Source organism: Lobosporangium transversale (genome assembly GCF_002105155.1).
Source record: "Lobosporangium transversale strain NRRL 3116 chromosome Unknown BCR41scaffold_8, whole genome shotgun sequence".
In the NCBI taxonomy this organism is placed as follows: domain Eukaryota; kingdom Fungi; phylum Mortierellomycota; class Mortierellomycetes; order Mortierellales; family Mortierellaceae; genus Lobosporangium; species Lobosporangium transversale.
The window spans coordinates 140,024-160,233 of NW_019028986.1; the positions used below are offsets into that span (position 1 = coordinate 140,024).

At 45.2% G+C, this 20,210-nt stretch overlaps 1 non-coding gene across 1 annotated transcript; it reads left to right on the plus strand.

Moving 5' to 3' along the window:
* The first annotated feature begins 9,148 nt into the window (after nt 1–9,148).
* On the plus strand, nt 9,149–9,221 carry BCR41DRAFT_t42. The gene has a single exon. It is a non-coding gene; the product is annotated as a tRNA-Ile (tRNA).
* The last annotated feature ends 10,989 nt before the right edge of the window (nt 9,222–20,210 follow it).

Here is a 20,210-nt window from a genome sequence, read left to right on the forward strand (position 1 = left end):
GCTTGGACAGTTTGTCCACAAAGACCGTGATCGCGTCAAAACCTCTGGCTGTCTTCGGAAGCTTGACAATGAAGTCCATTGTTACAGTATCCCATCGTTGGCTTGGAATTGCCAAAGGTTGGAAAAGCCCTGCAGGAGGCTTTAGTGAAGGCTTGTTACGCTGGCATTGCTCACAGGAAGCAATGTATTTTTTTATATCCCTCGCCATGCGTGGCCAAAAATATGTTCGTCGCATGCTACTGTACGTTTTATCGAATCCCAAGTGGCCTGATATAGGAGCGTCGTGAGCGTCATGCAAGAGTTGTGAACGGAGTCCGTCGTCCTTGGGTATGCAGAGGCGAGGGCCTTGTCCAGCGTTGATCCAGAGTAGACCATCAACCACGAAGTAACGATCCGAGGTGGAGGCATCCTTATACTGATGCACGAGGGGACCTAGAATTGGATCGTGTAGGTAGCAACTGGCTAGTTGTTTTCGAATACCAGGGTCTAGATTGATATCCAAGGAGTTCAAAGTAGTAGGTGTAGCCTCCAAGTCCTTGAGGTCCGGTCTTCGCGAAAGAGCATCAGGGACGACGTTATCTTTACCAGGTTTATACTTGAATACGAAATCATACTCTTGAAGCAACTCCATCCATCTTGCTTGTCTGCGAGTCAAGTTCGGCTGGCTAGGAAAATGTTGTAGAGTGGCATGGTCGGTATAAACGACAAAGTGAGAACCGTCAAGGTAGTATCGCCATGTCTTGAGAGCATGCACCACAGCCAGCAGTTCTTGTTCGTGTGTAGGATAGTTGCGTTCCGCTGGGTTGAGCTTGCGTGAAGTAAAAGCTACTGGTCGTGATTCACCATTTTGGTCCGTCTGGAACAGGACAGCACCAATTGCAAAGCCTGAAGCGTCTGTTTCGACTGCTGTAGAGAGGGCAGGATCGAATATCCTAAGAACTGGTGCTGAGCTCACTGCTCTTTTCAAAGTCTCAAAGGCGTCTTGTTGAGATTTTCCCCAGTGGAATTCCTTATTGGAGCCTAACAATTGTGTGAGGGGAAGAGCAATATCAGCGTAATGAGAAATGTACTGATGGTAAAAATTAGTCAAACCAAGGAATTGCATCACATGTCGTTGGGTTGTTGGTACTGGCCATTCCCTTATTGCCTTGACAAGTCCGCCATTCGTCTTGAGTCCATCCTTGGAGATGACATGGCCTAGGAACTCAGTCTCTTCCTGCATGAAGGAACACTTGGATAATTTACAATAAAGCCCAGCTTGACGCAAGAGGGAGAGTACTTGTCGGATGTGCTCTAAGTGATCTTTCTCGTTATCGGAGTAAATTAAAATATCATCGAGATACACAACAACACATTTATCAAGAAGTGGATCAAGTACGTTACGCATCATAGTCGAGAACGCTGCAGGTGCATTTGTAAGACCGAAAGGTACGACGTTAAACTCGTAGTGGCCATAGCGAGTTCGGAACGCGGTCTTGTGTTTATCATCAGGATGGACACGCATTTGATGATAGCCCGAGAGTAGATCCAGCTTGGTAAAACATTTAGCTGTTCTGAATCTGTCGATCAATTCATCGATCCGTGGTAAGGGGTACCTGTTTTTCTTTGTGATCTTGTTCAGGCCCCGATAATCAACACACATTCGAAGCGAGCCATCCTTTTTCTTCACAAAGAGGACTGGAGCACCGTATGGTGAGGTGCTCGGTGAGATTAATCCTTTTTGTAAAAGATCAGTTAGCTGCTTCTTCAGTTCATCAAGCTCAGCGATCGACAATCTGATGACAGGTCGGACAGGTGGGTCAGCATAAGGGTCAGTCTCTATACGCATGCTATCACCTCTGTCAGGGGGAAGGCCATCGGGAAGCGTTGTAGGAAAGACATCAGGGAATTCGACTTGAACGATTTGCTTGATAGAGTCCGGTAGTTCAGAACTACTGCTAGAGACAGGTACTGGAACTCGAACTTGGGCGAGGAATACAGAGGCATCAGGTTCCGAGGCAACGGTAAGGAAGTTAAGAGCAGATATGACGGAAGATCGCTGTCTAGGCTCCCTGTCGATGCCAGTGCAAGGCCACAAGACCGGGGTACCTTGGTATTCAAAATGCAGATCATTTGTTCGCCAATTGATGCGAGGGTTGATATCCGTCAGCCATGGTTTACCCAAAATTAGGTCGTATTTGGATAGAGGATAAACAATGGCGTTGATTTTATCCTGATACGCGTTGCGGGCGAGGGTGAACGTGGCTGTGTGCTGAGCAATTGTCTCGGTACCGTTGGGAAGAATGACAGGAATGGGTCTACCCTCAATTAGCGGAACATGTGTGTTCTCGCAGAAAGAGGAACTTATGACATTGCCTTCGGCCCCTCCATCTACAAGAATGCGCGCAGGTCGACCATTCACTGCTCCAATGAAAGTAAGAAGTCGGCGAGAGTTTTTATGTTTGTCATAGGTAAGGCTGAAGGATTGAAGGCGAATTTCGTTACGACAATGGGAGTGGCGATTGGATGAACTAGGGGTAGATGAATGAGTGGAAGTGAGTGAAGTGGAAACAGTGAAAGGATCAGTGGAGGGGAAAATAGGGTCGGAGAGGGGATTGTTTTTTAGCAATGAGGAATGAGTAGGGGAATGGGGATCAGGATGAGGTGAATACTTAGAGAGTAGATGTAAGGAAGTAGATGCAGTGGGAGCAATAGAGTGATCAGAAAGGGGCATGGATGTTATATTTGTGCACAAAGGATTTTTATTTGTAGTCATCAACTGTAACTGACCATGCCCTCTATTATCCAGGGCTTGAAGGCTGGGGCTAGAGGGGGCGAGGCAGGCCTGGTTTACTGCTCGCCCTCCTCTTTTCCCGACTCAGAAAGCGTATGGTCATTGTTTTCTATATTAAAGACAGAGGTGCGTTGGCATTGTTCGGCTCTATGACCTCGGTTCCGGCATCTGAAACAACGCCCCTCACGAACGCAACGTTCTCGTTCAGCTGCTGTGAGCTTGGGTAGCGAGCTTGGCTTGGAGTGGTTTCTGTTTGGTCGTTGCTGATGGAGAGAGGTGTACAGGTTGGCAACCAACATTCTCATGTTATCGAGATCCATTGGTGTAGGGCCAGAATTATTCTCATGATGGGGTGATAAGGCGTTCGGGGCAGCGGATACAGGGGTGGCATCGATGGGATGTAGAATACTGTGGACAATGGTCGCCTGCTCAATGGCATCGTCCAACGTCTCTGGCTGTCTAAGTCTCACCTGCTTGCTTGTTTCGGGCTCAAGGCCTAGCATGTATTTTTGCAAAGCAGAGTCTTTGTCGAGATTTGTAGCCAGACGTAGGTGGCTTCTAAACTTGCTCGTATATTCTGCCACACTCATCCTTCCCTGGCGAAGTTTATCCAACGCTCGGCGAGCTGCATTCGCAGAATCTGGAGGGGTGAACTGACGGAGGAATGCTTTACGGAAGTCAGCCCAAGGTGTATCGAGATTCAACCCGGAATCTCTCCACCATGCCTTGGCTTCGCCATTGAGACTGAGGACAGCGTATCGAACCCATTTGGATGGCGTGAGTGTGACAATAGTGTAATACTCCTCCAGGCTGTCGACAAAGTTTAAGGCTGCAACAGCGTTAATAGCTCCTTCGTAAGGCGTAGGCTTCTGTGGCTTTAGGACCGTGGCGAGGGTTCTGGCTAGGTCATTCTCAGCGGCTTCGTTGGCTTTGGCAGTAGAGAGGGCCTGATTAAAAGCAGTAGCTATGGCTTCGCGAATGTTCAGAGGAAGATCGATGGACGAAAGGGCGTTATTCAAGTGTTCCATGGCGAGGGGTGAAATTCATTGGTAATTGTAGTTCTCTGGGTGTGGTCGTGGTTTCCTTTGCTACCAATGCAAAAGTCAAGGTAGTGTTCTAGGGGGATCTAAGGGTGCAATAAAGGTATCTTTATTCAGGGGGAACTATGCTACAGAACTAGATAGAAAAGTAGACCTATTTATACTAGTTAATGTCCTGTTGCAAGGAATGCTCTAGAAATATGGGCGAAATACTATGTTGCACAAAATTATTATAGTGATTTCGCTTGCACTTTACAAGACTAGGTGTGATCGATGTTGCCCCTCCTCCTTCTAGAGATCCCGCTGGAGATATTGTCGAGACCCACTTCACTCATGTTTCGAGACTTAGATGGTGCACCATGACAAGGATTGACTATATTATGGTCTCTCATGCTCTCTTGCCCACTGTTTCTAGTTACAAGGTCTCTACTATGCCGATTATCAAGACTGATCACAGGATCGTTGAAGTTGTGATAAACACCTCCAAACGTCCAAACCCTCCGCCTCGACCCATGCCTGCCCTGCCTACTGGTAACGACGATGATGATGAGCCAACAGCAGCAGCAGCACGGAATCCGGCAGTGATCACAAAGCCAGTCCTCATCCTTGACATTCGAATCTTACGCGACCCTGCTTTCCAAACCGAGATCCGCTCCCTTATATCTCGCTGTCTGAGGAAACGCGCCTCTCATCCTACTCTTTTTCAGTCCGCTGGAGAGTTTTGGGATGACTGTAAGAAAAAGTGCTTGTTTGCAGGACTACGATATCGCAAAAAGAAGCGCTTCAATGACACTAGGGAAAGAATCGACCTCCAAAAGACTCTGAAAGAGGCTGATCTTGCCCTTGATAACCAGCCAAACGACCCTGACGCCATAAGCAATCTTTTCGAAGCGAGGGAGCAACTACGGAAACATGAAGCGTATCGTATGGAACGAGACATCACTCTGTCCAAGATCGAATGGATTGAAGAAGGTGAACGAGCCTCGCCGCAATTTACCAAAAAGCTCAAGAAAGGCTATGCAAAGCGCTCTATCTTGTCGCTCAAGGACAGTTCCGGCAACCGCACAACTCTGCAACAAGGAATGGAGGAAATAGCACGCTCCTTCTACGAGAAGCTATACACCTCTGGACACACTGACGAGGCCGCCCAGGATCTCTTGTTGGCTGAAATCACCGACAGGATTCCTCCCGCTCTCACCACTAGTCTTGATGCTGATATCTCTCTTCAGGAGATTGAAGCCTCTATAGACTCGATGGCTGATAGATCCTCGCCTGGTTCCGATGGTCTTCCTTACGAATTCTACAAGACCTTCAAGAGAGAATTGGCTCCTATATTGCTCGAAGTCGTTAACAGTGTTGATGTCGAAGGTGGTGACCTCCCAGTCTCTCACCGGAAAGCCTTGACAACGTTGATCTTCAAGAAGGGTGACAATGAACTGATGCAAAACTATCGTCCCATCTCTCTGACTCAATGTGATTACAAGATCTTCACCAAGGCTCTGACTAATCGCATCAATCCTGCAGCTAAACAGGTTATAGGTGAATGGCAAACTGGCTTTATTCCAGGACGACAAGGTCATGACAATGTCAGGTTGCTAGAACTAGTGGCTCTCTCTCTTCAGTCTGGAGATAAAGGAGATGCTGCTATCCTCTCCCTTGATCAAGAAAAAGCGTACGATCGTGTCGAGTGGTCTTATATGCATCGAGTCCTAGAGGCCTTTGGCTTTGGACCTCGCATTCGTTCCTGGGTGCGAAGCTGCTACTCTGATCTCTCTGCCACCATTGTCATGAACAGAAACCAATCGAATCCGTATCAGGCACGCAGAGGCTTGCGTCAAGGTGATCCTCTGGCTCCGCTCCTGTTCAACTTTGTCTTGGAACCTTTTCTTCTGTACTATGAGCATCACGCGACGGGCATTCCTACTGTTGGTATTCCTTTTAAAGTGGCTGCTTTTGCTGATGATACGACGCTTGGTGTTGCTCCAGGAGACGAACAGCATGTGTTGCGTGCTATCGAGCTGCATGAGTATGCGTCTGGTGCCAAGGTGAACAGACAAAAGACGGCTCTGATCCCGTTCACGGCGAATGCTACGATGGTGATCCACCTTAATGGCTTCATTGCTCGTCCCTTTAATGAACCTTTTGTTCATCTCGGCGTGGTTATCCAAGCTAAAGGTCGCGACTTGCCAGTCATTGAGCGAGCTCTCCTACAAACAATGCAGACGACGGTTAGCACCTGGCGCTTTCGACGTCTCTCCTTTCAAGGACGAGTGACGGTTGCCAACACTTACTTTCTTTCCAAGCTTTGGCACGTTGCTCCTTTCTACTCCTTTTCTCCAAACTTCTTCAAGTCGATTGACAGGTTGACAAAGAAGATTTTGTGGAATGATCAAGTTTCTCGAGTCTCGCTGGCATGGTATCGCCGACCCAAGAACAAGGGAGGCTGGAACCTAATTGACCCTAGGACCCAGTGTCAGGCACTCATGGCTAAATGGATGGCTCGATGGCAGCTACAGGATGCACGATGGAAACCTATATTCACAGACATGGCCCAATCGTACTACAGAAAGACCTCTGTCCAACAGACAGAACAATTTTTGGAAGCTCCTCCTCTTGCCTCGACTGACATCCGCCATAGAACTGAAATCCAACGCGCAAGAACCTCGGTCTTTGAGGCTGTCAAGGCTTTTGCACAGCTGGACGTCAAAAGAAAGGTCACTCCTGCTGATCGTGTGCCTCCTGCACTTGCTCAAGCTCGAGGACTGACGACAGTCTTTGGCAAAGATGTCCCCATGGCTCTATTCACGGTCAAGAAGGCTCGTAAGTATATTGAATGCAATGCGCTGAAAGCTTGGATAGCTAAGCCTGTCTCTCGTAGCATTTACCTTCGCCCGCCAATCTACAAGCACATCAGGTTCATGGACCGCAAACCATGGCCGAATATCCAGCACACTCCTATTCCTGACAAACAGTGGGATCGCTTTTTCTCTGATCGGTTGCACAGCAAACACAGATATACAAATGAGCGACACCACCTGTACCTGGTTGCACACCATGTCTACCAGACGAATGGAATCAAGAGCAAGTACAAGTACAACACCCCGGTCTCTCCAGATTGTCGACGATGTGGAACAGATGGAGCACCAGCAGCCTTTGAGTCTCGAGGGCATGCCTTTCATGACTGTCCAGAAGTGCTAGAGTTGTGGAACGCATGTCGAGGATGGATAAAGGAATTAGTGCCTGAGCTAGATCTTCGTGATAATGCTGCACAAGACCAACTATGCTGGCCCGAGGTCAAGTCGCTGCCTGCAGTTGTCATTCATATACATGCAACTGTCACGCAAGTGATTTTCAAGACTTACTGCAAGTTGGGAGACAAGGAAACAGTGCCAGAAGGCGTCCTCAAGGCTAAAGCCATAGCAGCGCTGCGATACCGCATCAAACTGGAGTGGGAAAGAGCGCACTATAAGGATCAGGTCGAGCGAGAGCGACAGAAGAGTGGAGAGGTTGCTGACGACGACAGTGAGGATGAGGACAATGATGACAACAATGTTCAAAAGTTTCTGCAGGAATGGAACTATCCACCACACATCCGAGTGGAAGGAGAGGAGCTAATCTTTGGAGGGATAATGAATATTGCGACAGTAGCAGCAGCGATGAACAGACCAGCGATAGAAGGAGCAGAGATGGAGGACGAGGTGATGGAAGAAGAAAGAGAAGTTGGTCAGGAAGAAGTTGCAAACAGAGAATTCACACCCTCTCTTTTTTAAAAAAGAGGACAAGCGTGTGAATTTTTTTCAGTTCATTTTTTTAAGGTTTCAGATCTTTTTTTTGCTGTTTAATTTTTTTCTTTATTTCTGTCTCAGTGCAAATGTACTAGCTACGGCGACACACTTTACGCGCTGTCCGACAGAACTCCCGGAATTTGATATCAGACTCAAGTTGCCGCAGAGTCTGATGGATCGCATCCTCGGACTTCTCATACCTAGAGAGAAGCCCAAGGTAGTAATTCCTACTTTCCTCGGAGACCTCCCTGTAATGGAGGATCCGACGGGCCCTCGACGTGTACCGGTAGAGGTCCGCAAGCTCCGACACCAGTACGGAATGGAGCTTGTCTTCCTCATCTGAGTCAACAGACTCTTCAAGCGACTCCGAGGATCGCTTGCGGGACAGAGGTGGGTTACCCCTATCCGACGAGGCAGCGGGAGGAAAGAAACGTTGACTTGCGGGCACCTGAGGACTCGGGGACAGCAAAATAAAGGTCTCATCAGCACCGGCAGAGGAGATCTCATCAGGGATCTCAATCGCAGAGAGGTTGGATGAATCCGTATGCCACAGAGGCAAAGTCTCTTCACTCTTCACCTGCGATAGAGCAGGCGAGGAGTGTCTGGTGGCAGCACCAGAAGACGAGGAAGCAAAAGACCCAACAACAGGCAGGGAAGACTCCGCACCGGCACTGGTCGTGTCAGAGCTAACTGACTCAGGAGAAGGCTCCCTACACTTGACGGAGGCACCTCCGAAGCTAACACTACGACGAAGAGAGGCAGACATGGTTGTTGTTATAGTTGTGGTGGAGGTGGAGGAAGGTGCAGACAGGAAACTTGAAGCGAAAAGGCAAAGGTTGCAATGAGTTGAGGAATGAGGAATGGAGCAGAGATGGAGCTGCAATTTATGTGTTTTTCCGTCTCATGCTGCCATCGCCATTCACAGGCTCGTCTCTGACTCATTCTTCCAGTTGATCAGATGGTGTGCTCATGCATCATTCTGATTGGTCCAGGCGCAGGCTTGGCAAACATTGCCTATAAAAAGATTTCAGGAAAATAAGGAACATGGAGATGGAGATGGAGATGAGATGAGAAGTGACGAGGAGGAAATGAGGACATGGCGGAAATGATGGTGATGAGCGGAGGAAGATGTCATTTTCAAGTTGATCTTTTTTTCTTTCCTTTTTCCCTTTTCTCCCTTTTGGTGGCGTCTTGGTCTTCTCCCTTTTCCTTATTTGCTTCGCCTTTTTATATTTTTATATTTTATTTTTTATTTTTATTTTTATTTTTTATTATTTTATTATTTTTATTATTTTTATTATTTTATTTTCACCTCTCCCCCTTGTACACTATTCCCTATACCCTTTCTTTCATGGATCCACTCGGCGGTACTACATTAGGTTCGGTCGGTGGCCTTCCACAATATTTCCACGATAGTCATTTTTCAGCTCATGCCCATGGCGCTTTTTTTCGTAGTATAGAATATGAACTAGAGTAGAAAGTCACGTGGGAGAATACCGGCGTGAATCGTAGGAACGACCCGGCTCCAGAAATAAAAACCTCCATCGGAGGCTCGTTTAGCTTAGTCGGTAGAGCGTCGTGCTAATAACGCGAAGGTCGCAGGTTCGATCCCTGCAATGAGCATTTTTACTTCGCTAAGTATAGTCGAAACTGATTTATAGACAAAAACATAGTAAAATGAAGGGGATTAATCTATAATGGATTATGATGCCAAATCCAGTCCTTTTTCCATTTAAGGGTATTATGTTTCATGTCTGTACGTACAAGACATGTGTCCGTTTTGTGGCTTTTACTCCGACACTTGTCCTGAAATTTGAATTGACATCAAATCCATCGAAATTTTAACAATGTCATCATGGCATGCTAAAGATCTCTTTCTTTCTTCTTTATTTCACGCCTTCATTCCTCCATACATTCATATACACAATAAAACAATAAAACCTACAATACACAGAGTAGACTTACCCTCTCCCCTGACTAAAACTGAGAAAAATAACGGCACATTCGCATTTTCAAAGGTTCATTCCTGCTTGCTCACTTTCAAAATGACAAACAACAACGAAAAGATTTTATCCAATTTCACCTGCATGGATTTGGAACAAAGCACCAGTCAGACGAAGCCAACCAATTCAAGTACTCGCACTGGATCCACTCGTGCAACACCGAGGAGAAAAAGAGTTATTCTGACTGACGAAACGACTCCAGAGCCTTCACCAGTGGCACAGACTGCTAGAGTTAGTGCAAAGTCTTTTAAGCGCCCTAGGCGTTGTGAGGCTGATTCTTTATCCTCAAATGTCCTTCACTCCGGTCCATTGACAGAAGAAGAGCTGGCCCTGGCGAACGCACGGAAGGAGTCGGCGAGAAGTGTGCTGCAGATGATTTTAGATGATCCAGATTCATCGACGACAGTGAATCAATATAAGACACAGCTCCGGCTGTGGGAGGTATGTTGGATCATCAAAATGTCGCTATGAGCTATCTCAGACAGGCTATCAAACTAGACGACTTGGCTAATTCTCTTTTTTGTTTTTAGCAATACTGCAATGAAAATTATCAAGGTGACTGTAGCGTCGATGCGAAACGCATGCTTGAATACTTCACAACGGTTGTCTTCAAGCGAACAGTAAAGCGATTGATCGGCACAGATCGTTGCTACCGTGGCGCTATTGGGTATGCCCAGCAGGGTGGAGGAGATTCTTCGAATTCTCAGGCTGGGGAAGACGCAGTCTATGAGGGAGAAGAGATCGACGAATTAGTCGAGGCAGATATCGACGAACATGAACTAAGCGACATGGAGCAGAGACTGGAGACATTAGATAACAGCGAGCAAGTTGATGACGACGACGGCCAAAGCATAGACCAAGGTCAACAACAGGGACAGGGTCAGAGACAGGGTCAGGAACAGGGTCAGGAACAGGGTCAGGAACAGGGTCAGGATCAGGATCAGGAACGGAGACAGGGTCAGGGGCAGGGACAGGAACAAGGACAGGAACAGGAACAGGATGAAGATCTGGAGCTTCAGCTGAGGTCATTGGCACAGAGAGGTAAGAAGGCTCCTCCCTCCTGGGATAATATGGAGCCACCTGAAGGAGTCGACCCACATCAATGGCAGATTGATATAGCATTGAATGATGAGGAGCGAGCATCACATGAAGCTGTAACTGTTGGGGGTTCAAGCAAGAACATCACGCCGAAGCGGAAGACTGCAGCCGTTATCAGGACTGAAAATGAAAGAGAACAAGGTATGTAAAGATAACCATGTATTAATATATAAATTGTTATACAGTACTGGGATCCAAACCTTTGGGAAGGCTCCGCCATCACGCGTACCCCAGGTGACAAGACACCATGGCCGCAACTCAGTGTTAATTATCAATATAAATAGCCTACTAAATTATGACTTAATAAACCATTCCTTAATCCTGCATCCACCTTAATGTATCTTTGATTGTTACAATTTACACTAATGGTTGATACTTTTTATTATATATACAATTTTTTTTTTTTTTTTTTTTTTTTTTTTGGATATACTTTTGCGTTTGTAGTTATCCTGCAAGCACCAGAGGACAAACATGGCAGCAAAATTGTCTTTGTTCCTCTCACGCTGGGGACAGTCGCAAATGTTAAGAAGGCTTTGCAATACTTATGGAGGCAACAGTCTTCTTCGACAGCTCCGTATCCCAATCCCGCCCCAAACCCAAGAACGGATGTACCACTAGCGGAGGCGATCAAAAATTATGGAGAGAAACTTGTCCATCACAAAGTAACGACAGGCACCTTATCCCGCACTGCCACCTGTGCCGTACGAGAACCTTACAACACTAAAATGTACCTGCGTATGTTGGCCTTTACATGGCGCATGCTTCCGACGGTTGGAGTAAGCGGCAGGCGACCTTACGACAGTGTTACAAGATTTCAGTATATGAGGGAGAGGCTATGCCTCCTTGCACGCCATCATATGTTGCTGCGGGATGAGGACATCCGAAACTTGAACCTGGCTAACACATTCAATATTCAGACCCGTCACCCCGCGCCAGGGTCAAAGCTGGCGTCGGGGCTTGTCTTCTGCATCACACGTGGAAAGACAAACCATAAAGGTGTCGAACTCTATGCGACAGCTTATCGACATAAGCTGTTCTTAAGGTGCACCGTGGGCGGGTTTGCATTTTATATGCTAGAACGGTTCCAGGTAAATGATGCCGTCAGTCTTGACGCGAGCGTATGATTTTTTCTCATTCAATTACACGAAGTGACATATATCCTTATTTTTTTTTTTTTTTTTTTTCCCTATTGTAGGTGTTCAAGGAGCCTCTTCCCAATTTTGCGGACCCTGACGAGTGGTACAGCATCAAGGTGCTAACAGGGGGTGGCACAAGCCAAGAACGGTTAGAGAACCGAAAGGAAGCGCTTGTTGGCCGAACCCAAATGAGCACTACGGCGGCTGTAATGCGTGCCTGCGACGTGCATTCGGCCAAAATTACGCACTCTGGCCGACATGCAGGGGTCTCGGAAGCCTACGAAAGAGGCTTAAGCCTGGACGATATTCGCCACTTGGGAAGGTGGGTCATGGGGCAAATGGAGAACTTCTATGCTCCAAAAAACCCAACCAGGGGCGCTTTTTGTATGGCTCAGTTTGGACCGAATGAGCCTTACTTTATCGAGCGTGATTTGGTCACCCCGCCCTTAGAGCTCCAGCGTCTGGTCTTTCCTTGGATTGAGGAAAATTTTGATAAAGATATGCCGGAGAGAGCTGACTCCTGGAGAGAGGAGTGCACTAAAGAAATGCTGGGGGTCGATCCAAATGTCCCGACAGACGAAGACATTTTTTGGACGCCAATCGAGAAGAAGACGAGCTCGAAACGATTGACCCGTGCCTTCAGCACTGACTCCCTTGTTACACGCATTGGGTTCCTCAAACTTCTTGTGCGTATGAGGCGAGTAATCCTTCAGGATGCAGTGCTCTTTTTGAAGCCGAACGACAAGGGGAAAATGTTGGAGAACAAACTCCTCGAATCGTTACCAGAAATCTTTGGTTGCCAGCTCTTTCTGGATTTCCAACATCAATTGCTTCGGGCCATCGACGTACATCGCCGACAAGCAGGCATCATCCAAGCGGATGTGCCAGTTAATGCGCAAACTATGGTAAGCGCCATTAACACGTTGTCGGTAGAGGCGCGGGTCTTTCATCAACTCCAGCATGAGACGGTCCAGAAGCTCGAGGCCCTATCCACCCTTGTGACAGAGCAACAGGAGCAACAGAGGCAGCAACAGGAGCAACAGAGGCAGCAACAGGAGCAACAGAGGCAGCAACAGGAGCAACAGAGGCAGCAACAGGAGCAAATCCACTTACTTCTCCAATCGCTGCAGCAGCAACAAAGCGCAAATGTGCGGCAGCCTTTTCCATATCATGTGCAGTCTTGCCCGCCCTTTGTGTTTAATCCTTCTCCATTGGCGCCAGCACAGAGCCGCCTAGCTTCTTTTCCTTCGGTTCCTCAGGCTCCTACTACGCAGGGCCTATATCAAGCTCGCCAGGCCGCTCCACCGCAACAGCAGCCATTATTTTCCAACCAATTGCCACCATGTCCTCAGCAACAGCATCCATATCAACATAGCCATGTGCAGGCTCCAATGACCTCAGAGCAGACACAACGATTGCCGGAAGATGAAAGGTATAAAGGCTACCTCATGAAAGGCGATGGCAAGCAATTGACGGTCAGGGAAGCATGGGATGAATTCCGTGGGCCCGTTGCTCAGGCAAAGCAGGAAAATCACAAATGGCCATTCACAGAGGCGCGTCACAAGGCATTCAGGCGCAGGCGTCAATTTTTCGATCTGATAAAGAATATTGCCGAAAAACAGAAGCGAGACTTCGAAGAGGTAGTAGACGCACTGACAGCTCAGTACAAGGGTCGGACAATCAATTCCATTCGACTAGAGCTTCTGAAAGACACCGGGAATGACGAAGGCTGCCACCAAGATGCGGACGAGTAGATGAGTAAGGGTAATTTTTTTTTTCTTTTTTTTTTTATATATACATATATATATATCCTCGGATACAAATTTAAGCAATAAAGCACAAAGTAGTGATGGTGTCGGAAATACCAAGACATGAACTGAGCTACAAGAAGCAGAAAACTGTTGGCTGCATCCTTGAGCCAAAAGAGGCTGAGAAAATACAATGTACAAGCAATCCATTGTCGTGAAATTTGTGATATTCCAAGGTGTTTAGCATAAGTATCATCCAGGAAAAAGCATTATCGTCAACATTATTAACAAGACAAAACACCATCAAAGCACTATCAAAGCATTTTTGACTCGACTCGGCTACCAACGCACTATAACAGAAATAATTGAATACTTCATCAATATAAAAACTGTCATGTTTAATCATTAACACTGTCTCTACCATAAAAAGATTTTGTCTATTTCGCTTCACAAATCCATTTTGTGGAAAAAGATTTGTGAAGCGAAATATAAAAATTTTGTGACTTGGTATCCTTCTGTGTCCACCTGTGTCCGCCTGTGTCCATCTGAATGGACACAGGTGAGCAATTTCGTTTCACAATCTATTTGGCAGCCCATACCAAATATAGTAATTTTTGCCTCTATTTGGCAGCCTACTTCTGGGGGCTGCCACTTAACTTCGCACTCTTGGGTGGCAGCTGGGCTGCCAAATACAGTCTTTTTCTTTTTTTTTTTTTTTTTTTTTTTTTTTTTTGATAACAGGGTCATAACATCAGTGGTAAAACAAGCAGCGTTCTGTGGATACATTGCCTTGCACAGCTAATGCCGCCGGAGGTACTAAGGGCAGCGGCGATGACATCTTCACAAAACAGCCTTCAATGTACACGGTTAGGGGATGATTTATTGAAGACGTCTAGGTAGTAGGTGAGACGCGTTTGCTCCGAGCGAAAACCTCTCATAGGCATTGATCTCCAAATGGCACCTCCAAAACTGTATGAACGACCTACTTGAAGACAATGCCACTACACATAACTATGACGTAGAAGACGGGAGCTTTATTAATTTGAAGTATGAGCGTTATAAACATATACGGTTCCTAGGAATGAAAAAAAAAAAAAAAAAAATAGTTAGAGGCCAAATAACGCTGGGTAGGCTGCCAAGTAAATAATGAATGTTATTTGGCAACTGGGCTGCCAAAGAAAGTCTTGAAAGTTGTCTATATTTGGCAATGGGGCTGCCAAATAGATTAATCCACATATTTGCACGGGCCCGTACAAATATTTAAAAAATCTATTTGCACTGCCCCGTATACACCATATTTACACCGCTCCCCCCGTGCAAATAAAAAAAAAATATTTGCACGGGGGTCTTTTTTTTTTTATTTGTAGGGGGTCTTTATTTTAGCCCTAAACACCATACCCAGGAAGCCTTCCATGACACAGGCTTAGATCTAGAGCCGCTGCCTAAGCATCAAATACTGACCAGAATATTTATCTTATCAAGATCGTATGTACAGTGGCTTCCAAATTTGTCCAAATGTTCCACGCTCATGTTTTCCGTCTTGATTAGAATAATAGCGATGGTTGCTTGCACTTTTATTTTTATCAGAGTAAACAAGTATGCCAATGATACGTGGACTGGTTCAGTTTAAAATATCTCTAGTCTCTTTCACCATGTTTTTCATTGACAAAAGTATTTAATCTCATTTGGACAATTATACACTATCATGCAAAACTGATTCAATAATTCATTTCCATGTGCATTTCTTTTTTTCATTCCTAGAAACTGTATATGCATACACCACTCATACTTTGGTTTAATAAAGCTCCCGTCTTCTTCTACGTCATAGTGATGCGTTGTGACATTAGCTTGTCTCATTTGAATAGCTAATGACTTTTTTGTTCATGCAGGTCATTGAATCAGTTTCACATGTGCCCATTCGGTGGCCAAAGATCTTTATTCTTTTGTGAGGCATAACCTTACATCAATAGATAGTATTCCAACCATGGGCATCACTGACAGCTTGGAGTCCCTTATGGATACCTATGATGAGTTTGCGGCAGAAGCCCACTGGGATCCTGTACCATTCAACCGATACTCGCTCCCATAGTTCATCACAGCTCTTAGCTCGCTCCGGATACCTAGAGAGCCGCCTATCCAATTCTGCCCACATGTGTTCAATAGGGTTGAGGTCAGGGGATTGTGCTGGCCACTCTAGAAGTGTACCTTCCTCTTCTATCAGATGTACTGACTCCAAATACTTCCTAACAATCTTCGCCGTGTGCTTCGAGTCATTGTCGTGCTGAAAGACGATATCGCTTTTAGTTAGGCCCCAGTCATCAAGCGACATCTGTAGATCCTCCTGCAGTAGTTTGATGTAAAGTTGTGCGTCCATATTATTGTCAATCTTTGCAATGTATCCAGGTCCGTACCATGAGAAGCATGACCACACTTTAACATTACCACCCCCAAACTTGACAGTGCCTTGCACCGACCTGCGAGTGAGGCGTCCCGGATTGTCGTCCCAGATCCACTGCACGCCATCAGAGCAGATTCGGTTTATTTTCGATTCATCTGACCAAATAACCTTTTTCCAATCTTCCAGAGTCCATTCCTTATACTTATTGATAAAATGCAAACGAGCTTTAATATGTCGTTGACGTAAAGCTGGCTTATGTACACGCCTCTTTGCTGTCAATCCTAACTCCTTGAGCCGTCGTCTAACGGTGGTCTCAGAAACAGCCGCTGGTATGAGCTGGTTGGCTCTGACGGTGGCCTCAACTGCAGACTTGAGTGTACCTCGTTTCATGTTCACCTTAAGATACTGCATGATACCTCTGGGTACTTTCCTTGGTCGACCGCCTTTATTGACTGGCATGTACTCCTTATTATGTGCATAGATCCTGGTGGCCGTCGCTATTGATATACCAACACTAGCAGCAGTTTCTCTAGTAGACATGCCTCCCATCATTAACCTCCTGGCTTCGTTGACTTTCCTTTGTGGAGTGGGTCTCATATTCTGTGAAGGTATAGTTAAGAGAGAGTTAAGCAAGTGTTCATAAAGGAAAGAGAGAAAAGTCCTTTTTTTACTGGCATTAAATGACGTCCAAAAGTTGTCATGGGCAACATTTTAGACCACATGTGAAACTGATTCAATTACCTGCATGAACAAAAAAGTCATTAGCTATTCAAATGAGACAAGCTAATGTCACAACGCATCACTATGACGTAGAAGAAGACGGGAGCTTTATTAAACCAAAGTATGAGTGGTGTATGCATATACAGTTTCTAGGAATGAAAAAAAGAAATGCACATGGGAATGAATTATTGAATCAGTTTTGCATGATAGTGTATAACCATCACTTATTTTACGCACCTTTGCTGAATTTTTTTCAAATTATCTCCCACACACTTGAGTAGATACTCTTCACCTACACTCTTCTAGGAGCCTACGTTACTCTTTCTAAACACTCCAAAGATGAAGCCAATCAAAGCTTCCGTTGTTGAGGATGCTCTCCATTTACTCGAGCAGCACAAGTCCATCCGTCAGGTTGCCACAGAAGTAGGCATATCCAAGTCCTCAGTCCATAATATCTCCAAGACATTAGGGCCTGCCAGGAGTAAAAGTAGAGCTGGTCGGCCACGGAAGTTCGATTACCGGAATGCATATTATATTCGATTGTTGCTTCACCGTGGTGTAGTCTCATCAGCTGTCCATGCTACCAGACTCTATAACGATGAGAACGAAGATCCGGTGTCAGCTAATACGGTGCGTCGGGCGCTGAGAGATATAGGCCTGGAAGCTAAAAAAGCCGTCAAGAAGCCTAGGCTAACAAAACGTCAAAAGAAAGCTCGACTGGACTTTGCTCTCCAGCACAAAGACTGGACCGAAGCTGATTGGAAGCGAGTAATTTGGTCCGATGAGTCCAAAATTTGTAGGATATCTTCTGATGGCATGCGCTATGTTTGGGTGGAAACATATAAAGAACCAAAGGTGAAGGCGGCCGATATTGACCCAAAGTTAGTTTCGCCCACAGTCAAACATGGTGGTGGTTCGATCATGGTTTGGGGCTGCATGACGTGGGATGGGCCAGGCTACTTGGCCAAGATCGACTCCACGCTGGACTCCGAGCTGTATATTCGTATCCTCCAGGACGAGTTATTGAATACTGTGGATTGGTACAACATTGATCCAGAGCAATTTATCTTCCAACAAGACAATGATTCTTGAAAAATATTTAGACAGTAGTTATCAGAAGCTAAGATAAGTGAGAATAAGATGTGGGTCCACACACCACATCCATGGGGTATTTATTCATTTTCTGGTAGAGAGACTCGTACCAAGTAACTACATATCTATCTAGAAGCGACATGGGATTATTCAGGAACCATGTCGTGTTTTGTCGCGTCTCTAGTGACGCGTTATTATTATTATATTTTTCTTAGCGTATTAATTTTGGGAATTCCCCTAGTGTGTTCCTAGTGTGTTTTTAGTATTTTTCTTAATCTTATAGCTGGGCCGTTATTATCTTGTATATTGAAATATACAACAATTCTAAGCATACGGCTAAGAGAGTCACAACCTACCTTGCCTCTATTGGATTGACAAGAGCGTCAGGTAGAATACTGACATGGCCTGCCAATTCACCAGACCTAAACCCTATTGAGCATTTGTGGGATCATTTAAAAAAAAAATTCGCGAACATGGGACCATTCCAGAAGGCATGCTGGAACTCTGGGAAAGAGTGAGCCAGATATGGGAGGAGGAGACACCGAAGGAGGTCTGCCGCAATCTGATAAGAAGTATGCCTGAGCGGATGTTAGCAGTCATAAGGGCGAAAGGGGGCAATACGAGGTTTTGATAGGTGAAAAAAAACGATGGTTAAAAAATTGTCCAAATGAGAGGTAAATTTCAAAGTAGTGAAAAGCTATCAGAAACAAGCAGGAGCGCTAATAGGTTTTGAGCAAATAAAGTATGTCTTCCAGGTTGCTCCCATCTAGGATCCAAGGGCACAAGCGCTGCTCACTGTTGAACACTTATAGTTTTCCTTTGGAAGAATGAAACACTTGGACAATATTGGAAGCCACTGTAAAAACCCATATAAATGACTGCTAATCGCAATAATCCTTAGTTTTGTCTCATTACATTCCAAGTTTATTATCATAGCCAACTTACCTTGGTTCGTCTTTAGCACGCAGTACTGCATACTCAGCAGCACATGTAGATGTTCACTGCGTCTAAAGGACCAGCTTCATATTGTACAATCACTTGAAATGGTAATGAAGAGAAGCACTGTCTTCAATCTTATTTCCTGCAGTTTTCCCTCAGCATGTACTGCCCAAAAACTTCAGTGATTATCCACATTGGCCTCATTAACCAAAGCGTAAATTTCCGTCTTGGTTGGTGAAGTATTTTTGCATGTCGTTTATGAGCTGTTTATCAGAGGTTCAAGATAATAAAAAAAAAAAATAGAAATAGCCCATGTTGACCAGACTTTTCTCGGATGGTAAATGTGCTGCTGCTTTCTAAAAAATGCCCTCTTCTAACTTACTAAAATATGTTAATCGACCATCTTGGTCACTTCAGACAATGCTACAGCTGGTGAATGCAGAACCTGTTCTCAATGTATCACTCCGTACTCATTCCATATGCTTATAACATGGCGACACATAACTGAAGGTGCTCTCTAGTATTTTGTGCTCTTCTTTTAACAAAAAATGACATTGTTGTCACTCTACTGATTGTTTTTTTTTTTACTGGCGGCAAGGATTATGTGGGATTGAATGTTCAACAACACGCAATGGGATAGTTAGCGGTAGAAGTAGGCTTCTTTATCCAAAGCTGAGCAAACCATTGAAGGCAGAAGTGAAAAGAAGCCTTAGTCGAGGAAAAAGAGGGCTTTGCAGTCATATTGATCTTAGACCCGTATATTCGACTTCATTTTAGTTTTGTTTGTGTGGCCAGTGCATGTTTGTTTGCTCCACTGAAATCACTTTAGACTATCAATTTTTTGATTTTATAAGAAAGGAGTGTGTAACGAGCCTTAACTGATGACACTGATACAAATATATTTTTTGAATACAGTCCTTTACATTTATAAGGACTCTTCCTTATACATACCTATTTGTAGGATGATATAGGTTCGTTCTAAAAAATTCATATCAAAGATTTATCGCGTCTATGTGTGGCGCGTTATTGCCACTAATTTCTACTGCTAATCATTTTAGCGCATTTAGTGTTTTTTACCCTATCATAATATTGCGTACTATGGAATATGCAACAGAGCGCGATGAGTGTTGCATATTTCAATATGCAATATAATAAAGGTCCGGCTAAAAAACTAGGAAAGATCCTAAAAACACACTAGAGAAATTTCAACTGAAATTGTACGATAAAAAAAACTAGCAGTAGAAACTAGTGGCAATAACGCGTCACACTAAGACGCGACAAATCTTTGACATGAGAACCCATTTTGTCTTATAGATAGATACGTAGTTACCTGGTATAAGTCCCTCTACCAGAAAATGAATAAACACCCCCATGGGTGTGGTGTGTGGACCCACATCTTATTCTCACTTACTTTTTCTACTGCTTACGATCTATCTGCAAAATATTTTTCAATGAGTATCGCAGCTCCAGACTCCCCT